The following is an 8,748-nucleotide window of genomic DNA, read 5'->3' on the forward strand; positions in this document are numbered from 1 at the left end:
CACCCACCCACAATACAAGCAATCCCTCCTCATACTCCAATCCTCACTCGCTGATGCAAAACAGGCGACTTCTCATCTCTCATATCTTCCCTGTCCCACAGCCCTGAACAACTTTTTAGCACTTTTAACTCCCTTCTCCGTCCCTCAGCGCCCCCACCCTCTCCTCTCATCTCAGCTGAGGACTTTGCCAAATACTTCAAACAAAAGATAGTCAACATTAGAGAAAGCTTCACTACACAGTCCCCACAGACCCTCTACACCAGGGGTGGCCAACCTTACAAACACAAAGAGCCAAAAAAAACAACGTATGACTACCAGGAGCCACAAGATATACATTTACACACAGGTCACCGTATTTTTCGCCCTACAAGATGCACCTAGGTTTTAACAAAGAAAAATAAGAAAAAATTATATTTTTCATCTGATCTGAGGTCTGATAAAAATATTTTTTCTTATTTTTTATTAGCAGAGAAAAAAATGAAAAATATATTTTTCATCAGACCTCAGATCAGATTCCCAATCCTCATCTGACCTAAAATAAGATCCCCAAACCTCATCAGACCTCAAAATTAGACCCCCAAAATAAGACCCCCAATGCTCAGATCAGACAACACAAATCAGCCTCCCAGTACCAGACCCTCTGTGCTCAGATCTGCCCCCTCCAATGCTCAGATCTCCCCCCCTTCTCAGATCTGACACCCCATGCTCAGACCTGACTAACCCATGCTCAAACAAGGTCCCCCATGCTCAGATCAGACCCCCATTGCTCAGATCAGAACCCCCCATGCTCAGATCAGGACCATCCCCATGCTCAGATCAGTACCCCCCCCCCCATGCTCAGATCAGACCCCCAATGCTCAGATCAGAACCCCCCCATGCTCAGATCAGGACCATCCCCATGCTCAGATCAGGACCCCCCCCCCCCCCTATGCTCAGATCAGGACCTCCTATGCTCAGATCAGAACCCCCCCATGCTCAGATCAGGACCATCCCCATGCTCAGATCAGGACCCCCCCCCCATGCTCAGATCAGGACCATCCCCATGCTCAGATCAGGACCCCCCCCCCCCCCCCATGCTCAGATCAGGACCTCCCATGCTTAGATATATAATTTTAAAAAATCTCTTCCCTCTCCTGATCATGCGCTGGGCTCCTGCTACTCTGCAGGTCTGACACACTCTCCACTGTGACCCGATGAGCACAACGTCAGGTCATAGTGCGCGTCCCCACGTACTACGTTCTCACACTGTGTGCATCAGGACATAGTGAAGAGTGAGCTGGAGCTGCAAAGTAGCAACAGTGCCCGATCAGGAAAAGAGATCTGAGCATGGGGTGGAGAGTGATCCGGCCTGACTGCTTCCCGGCTCCACAGCTAGAGACGCACTTGAAGAAGCAAAGAGCCGCATGCGGCTCAAGAGCCACGGGTTGGCCACCCCTGCTCTACACCACTCGGTCCTCTTCACCCAAAACCTGCTTCTCCACTATTACAGAAGAAAAACTCTCCACTCTACTCTCCAGATCACATCTCATCACCTGTGCACTTGACCCAATCCCATCCCACCTCATCCCTAACCTCACCAGAGTGTTTATCCCAGTCCTAACTCTCTTCAACCTATCACTAACCTCTGGTGTCTTCTCCTCTGCTTTTAAACATGCTACCATTACACCCATCCTCAGTTATCGCCCCATATCACTTCTTCCGTATGCCTCAAAGCTACTTGAACAACATATCCATTTGGAACTGTCCTCTCACCTCTCCTCCTGCTCCCTCTTTGACCGGCTACAATCTGGCTTCCGACCCCACCACTCCACTGAGACTGCCCTTACCAAAGTCACCAATGACCTACTAACAGCCAAAACCAAACAACATTACTCTGTCCTCCTTCTCCTTGACCTGTCCTCTGCCTTTGACACTGTTGACCACTCCCTTCTGTTGCAAACTCTCTCATCTCTTGGCATCACTGACCTGGCCCTCTCCTGGATCACATCATACCTCACAGACCGGACGTTTAGCGTCTCCCACTCTCACACCACCTCCTCGTCTCATTCCCTTTCTGTTGGTGTCCCGCAAGGCTCTGTCCTAGGACCCCTGCTCTTCTCTATCTACACTTTTGGCCTGGGACAGCTCATAGAGTCCCATGGCTTTCAGTATCACTCTTATGCTGTCAATATACAATCCCATGTAAATAACATCACTCCCCTCCCTTCAGCCCCTTCAATATACAGTCCCATGTAAATAACATCACTCCCCTCCCTTCAGCCCCTTCAATATACAGTCCCATGTAAATAACATCACTCCCCTCCCTTCAGTCCCTTCAATATACAGTCCCATGTAAATAACATCACTCCCCTCCCTTCAGCCCCTTCAATATACAGTCCCATGTAAATAACATCACTCCCCGCCCTTCAGCCCCTCCAACATACAGTCCCATGTAAATAACATCACTCCCCTCCCTTCAGCCCCTTCAATATACAGTCCCATGTAAATAACCACCTCCCTCCCTTCAGCCCCTTCAATATACAGTCCCATGTAAATAACATCACTCCCCTCCCTTCAGCCCCTTCAATATACAGTCCCATGTAAATAACATCACCCCCCTCCCTTCAGCCCCTTCTATATACAGTCCCATGTAAATAAAATCACTCCCCTCAAGATACAGTCCCATGTAAATAACATTACTCCCCTCCCTTCAGCCCCTTCAATATACAGTCCACATGTAAATAACACTCCTCCCTTCAGCCCTAACATACAGTCCCATGTAAATAACATCACCCTCTCAACCACCCCCCTCCCTTCTGCCCCTTCTATATACAGTCCCATGTAAATAACATCACTCCCCTCCCTTCAGCCCCTCCAACATACAGTCCCATGTAAATAATATCACCCCTCCCTTCAGCCCCTTCTATATACAGTCCCATGTAAATAACACCCCTCCCTTCAGCCCCTTCTATATACAGTCCCATGTAAATAACACTCCTCCCTTCAGCCCTAACATACAGTCCCATGTAAATAACATCACTCTCTGAACCAAGCAGGGAGGTGATGTGAGAGAGCAGAACTACAACTCCCAGCATTCCTCTGGCTCTCACACTGTATCCATCCCTTCACTTACCTCTCCTCAGTCACAGAAGCTATCACAGTCAGGGTCTTCTTCACTAGTTCTCCTTTTCACAGCTTAGCTCCGCCCCCTCCCGCACTTATCACATGACGGTGACATCCTCAAAGGTCCTTCACCACTGAGCTCTGCCTCTAGCACAGATCCCTTTACTGTGATGTCATCACGGGTCCTTCAGCTCCTGCAGTGCCTCCCTGGTTAGTAGTCATGCTTTTCTTTTCATTAGCAGGCAGTACATTCGGGGCCCTGGACAAAACATCTGGGGCCCAGGCCCTGAATGTTTAACCTAGTGACGCCCATGTCGGTTAGGCTACTTTTATACCTGCGTTTTGGTTTCCATTTATGAGATCCGTTCAGGGCTCTCACAAGCGGTCCAAAACGGATCAGTTGCCCTAATGCATTCTGAATGGAAAAGGATCCGCTCAGAATGCATCCGTTTGCCTCCGTTCCGTCTCCATTCCGCTCTGGAGGCTTGCAGCGTTTTGGTGACCGTGTTACGAAACTGAGCAAAACTGATTCGTTCTGATACACAATGTAAGTCAATAGGGACGGATCCGTTTTCTATGACGGTTGTATTATCTGAACAGATCCGTCTGTGCAGATCCATGATGTATCCGAACCAAACGCGAGTGTGAAAGAAGCCTAAGACTGCTGGATCTTGGCTAAGGTTTTTGGAAGAACACTACTAATGTTAAAAAAAAGTTAGGGCCCTGAAACAAAGGTTCCACACTCCACAAATCAGAGCTCCCGCACCATGGCAGGACTTGAGCACTTTGCTTATGACCTCAGTGATGGTCCATCTGGCCAGGTGAGCTCTTCTGCCCTTGTGGCTGGAGTCCTGCCTCTTCCTAGGTGGCCGTTTTCCATTCCTGGGCCACCTAGACGTGCTTTACCAATCTCCATAAGGAAAGAATGCACATACCGGGCACTTCGAGCCTCTTCTATATACAGTCCCATGTAAATAACATCACCCCCCTCCCTTCAGTCCCTTCTATATACAGTCCCATGTAAATAACATCACCCCCCTCCCTTCAGTCCCTTCTATATACAGTCCCATGACCTCAGTGATGGTCCATCTGGCCAGGTGAGCTCTTCTGCCCTGGTTGCTGGAGTCCTGCCTCTTCCTAGGTGGCCATTTTCCATTCCTGGACCACCTAGACGTGCTTTACCGATCTCCATAAGGAAAGAATGCACATACCTGGCACTTCCAACTATGTGGCCAACACCATTTTCTTTTTGTCTCCTCTGCCTACAATGTTCCTCTTGTGCTCTTGACTTCTGTGTAAGAAGCCTCACTATATCCTTCATCAAACACAGGTGTTGGGGGCAGGCATTGGAATGGGAGTGGTGGGGGATGGGTGAGGTAAGTACCGTATGCTTTTTTTGTACCCTATTGTCAGCTGGTTTAAAAGTACTGGTAATTATTATTCAATGGACAACCTCTTCAACTACCTCAATGTCCTAGACCACCAGGGATGTTTTAAACCTATCCATACAGTAGATCATCATGGATGTTGGCATTAGCCCCTTCAATGTCCTAGACCAGTGGTGGTGAACCTATGGCACGGGTGCTAGAGGCGGCACTCGGAGTCCTCTCTGTGGGCACCCGCACCCTGGAACAAGTCTATGGTGTACCAATATGCCTTAGACTTTTCCTGCCATTCACCAACACAGGGCGCACTATGGACAACAGAGGTAGCGCATGGACTGTAGGCAGGCTGTTATAGCTAAATTATAAGGTACATGGAAGATATTCTATATTGGACTGTAGTATTCAAGTGAAATTGCCGTGTTGGCACTTTGCGAGAAATATGTGGGTTTGGGGTTACAGTTTGGGCATGTAAAAGGTTCCCCATCACTGATCGAGACCATTAGGAATGTTGGTTCTAACTCATTTATCAATGGAGACCACCGATGGAAGAATTATTCACATGGTGCTACTGCCCTCCCTAGGGTCAGTATGACTTTGTCCGACCATAAAAAAAAAAAAGAAGAGCTACTCTGTTTTCCCCTCGCTTATGGCTAAACTGGGGCTTCCGTCACCAAATGTTGGCTCTTGTGTATGTTTCTGTATATCTTGGATCAGTTTTCCATCCCCAGGAATACATTTGTGTAATACAAGCCTTGTTGTAGATGACTCATTGACTCGTACAAGCCCCTGAGACAGTCAATACTTAGATCACTTGCTCATTCATTTCCTGAGGTGAACAACCCATAAGTGCTTCCACCTAAGTCATGAAGGAACTTAGACCGGTGGTAATCGAACATTGCTTGTCTCGTGAAAGAACTAGGAAACTCTCCAAGACGCAAATCAATGTCAAATCTATGAATGAGTGAAGTTGTATGGAATCGGCTATGGTGCCGTCATGAGAGGAATAAATCAGCCCCTGCTTATATCAAAATTATAAAAGGGGTGATCCACCATGTTGGAACCTTCATCCCCTCCATTATCCCACCATGTAGGGTCAGACTGTAAATATGTTGTCCCTAGCGGCTTTGTGGAAATCAACCTCATGGTTTATGTGTTACTTAAAGGGGTTGTCCACTATTTTAATATTGACCTTCTCCTCAAGGATAGGTCATCTATATTAGATTTCTGGCACCCTGCCAATCAGATGTTTGAGGGGTTCGTACGAGCGCTGGCTTCTCGTCACTGTTTACCTGCTCGCCATACCCACAGTGGTGAGCAGGTGTAACTACATCTAAGCCGTCCCATAGCGCCGCCCTATTTACTTGAACGGGAAGAAGCCCTCTGAGATGTAATTGCACCTGCTCACCTTTGAGGCTGCAACAGCGAGCAGGTAAACAGTGAAGAGAAGGCCGCCCACCCCCTCCCCCTACCTGATATTGATGACTTATCCTGAGGATAGGGTTGTCCAGTCCTTGTAACCACTTCCTGCCATCCGCCATACATGGACGGCGCATTCGGAAGTGACTTCCCGACCGCTGCCGTACAGGTATGGCGTGCTGATCGGGCAGGTGCAGGAGCTGCGCTCGGCCAATCAGGTGAAAACACTGATGCCGGCACATTAACCCTAGCTGTGCCACGGTCAGTGCTGACCGCAGGGTGAGTGGAGGGAGGAAGCTTCCTCCCTGTCCTCATCGGGTCCCTGCGCTGCGGCCGATGGCTGGGAAGGCAGCCCGATGCCTTCTATGGAAGCCTGTGAGGCTGTAAGCAGGCTGAAGTGTATTACACTGTGTAATACACTTACAGCCAATGCATTACAATACAGAAGGGGCTTCACATGTTGTAAAAAAAAACTAAAGGAACTTTCACTCACCTAACCGATCCCCGGCTGCTGCAGTTGTAACCGAGTCAGTAATTATGCTTTGGGAGGAGTTAGAGGCGTGGCCTAGTAGAAAAAAAAAACGCCATGATGTTCGCTGCACATATTGTCCCTCTTTGCGATTTTCAAAAGTTGGGGGGTATGTAATGCATTGTACAGGGGATCAGACCCCCAAAAAGTTAATGTCCCACAGTGGGAAAAAAAAAAAGTTTAAAAAAAAATGTGTTATTCATAATAATAATAATAAAAAAAAATTAAGTAAAAAAACAAAAAACACATAAAATTGTAAAAAATAGAAAAAAAAAGAAAACCAGTTATATTACGGTAGGTATCGCCATATCTGTAATAACCCGCTCTATAAAAATATTGCATGATCTACCCTGTCAGATGAACACTGTCAAAAAAAATAAAAAGTGCCAAAATAGGCTTTTTTTGAACACTTTGCCTCGCACAAGTAGCAAGCGATCAAAAAGTACCATACTATGTACCCCAAAATGGTACCACTGAAAATGTCACCTCATCCCGCAAAAAATGAGCACGAGACAATCGGCAGAAAAAAATAAAATAAATATATATATGGCTCTCAGAAAATGGTGACACAAAAACAGGATTTTTTTTTCCAAAATTGCTTTGTGCAAAAGTGGTAAAACGTAAAAAAAAATTATATAAATTTGGTATCTCTGTAATCGTACTGACCAGCAGAATAAAGATAATGTGTCATTTTTCCAGCACAGTGTTCGCCCCATTAACAAATCCCAAAAAGCAATGGTAGAGTTGGCGCCTTATATTTATCCTGCTTCCCAAAAAGCTAAATAAAGAGTTGTATGTACTCCATAATAGAACCAATGATAAAGCTCCGTTGAGGGAAAAATAAAATGTATGGCACCCGCGTCGCTCCTGATCCCCATTGCTCGGATTAAAACATCCAGTGATGGGGGTGAGCAGCCAATAGCAGGCCGCGACGGGGATGAGCCTCCCTAGCATCGCGGCTTGTCCCTGTAGCGGCCTGCTGTTGGCTGCTCACCCCCATTGCTGGATAAGTGGTGGCCGTGTGGGGATCAGGAACGACGCGAGTGCCGGGAGTGGGGTAAGTATATATGAGGTGCCCAGGCATTGGGGGGGTTGGATAATCCCTTGGCCGCGCTTGACGACTTCTTCTTTTCTCCCGGCCGGCCGCGCCCAGTCCCGAAAGCGCACGCCGAGGCCGTGCATGCGCTATGGTGATTTCTTCCTGGCCAGTATAGTATATTTGCCAGGAAGAAGTCACCAGGGCGCATGCGCGTTCAGTCCAGCGAGCAGCCCGGCCGGGAGAAGACTTCAATCAAGATGGAGCCCGCCCCCTGCCGAAACCAGGAAGTGGACAGCGCGCCGGGAGCAGGTAAGTATAAAACAGTGTGATGGGAATACCCCTTTAAAAGCAGAGAAATTCAAATTTAGAAAATAGTTAATTTTCGGTAAATTTTGGATTTCGGTAAATTTTTTAAAACATATCGACTCAAATTTACCTTAACACGAAGTACAATGTGTTATGAGAAAACAATCTCAGAATGGCTCGGATAAGTAAAAACGTTCCAAAGTTATTACCACATAAAGATTTGCAAAAATAGCCTCTGTCAGGAAGGTGAACAATGGCTGCGTCCTGAAGGGGTTAAGGCTGGGGTCACATCTCCGTCCTTAATTCTGGCAGTCTGTTTCGTCAGGGGAATTCACCGTGTCCGGCGGCGTGCATGCCGGCCCTCGGCCGGACACAAAATGCTACATGCAGCACAAAAGGCGGTAAGCGGCCGGATCGCCACCGGATCCTATTACAGTGAATGCAGATGTGAACCCAGCCTTCACTGATGATCTGAAGATGTTCCCTTAATAGTCCCACCAAGGGGACATCCACAGCGCTACAGCAGCACAGAGAATACAAAGACTCCAGAATAGAGGCATTACAGCGACAGTAAATGACAGAATAATAAGACATAAAAGAAAGAAAAAGAAGAAAAAGCTGAAGGTGAGCAGTGCTGCTGTAAACGCCGCCACTCCAGCGGTCATCAATATCCGATCAGTAGGGGGCGCACACCATGCGCCCCTGCTGAATAGCTGCTCTGAGCGGCGGTTCTGCTCCCATTGAGCTGCTGGAATTGATGGAGGGATGCGGGGGGTCAGATCCCTGCCAATCGGCTATCAATAGCCGTCCATATAAATAGGCTGGAAAGCAGCAGTTGTCCAGCAAATTCCCGCCACTAAGGCTTCTTGCACGTTGCAGTCCGCGGACCGTGGCCCAGCCGCATGTGGATCGCGACCCCTATTCACTTGAATGGGGTCCGCTATCCGTCCGTTCTGCAAAAAGATAGGACA

The sequence above is a fragment of the Bufo bufo genome, chromosome 2, assembly GCF_905171765.1.
Source record: "Bufo bufo chromosome 2, aBufBuf1.1, whole genome shotgun sequence".
NCBI classification, from domain to species: Eukaryota; Metazoa; Chordata; class Amphibia; order Anura; family Bufonidae; genus Bufo; species Bufo bufo.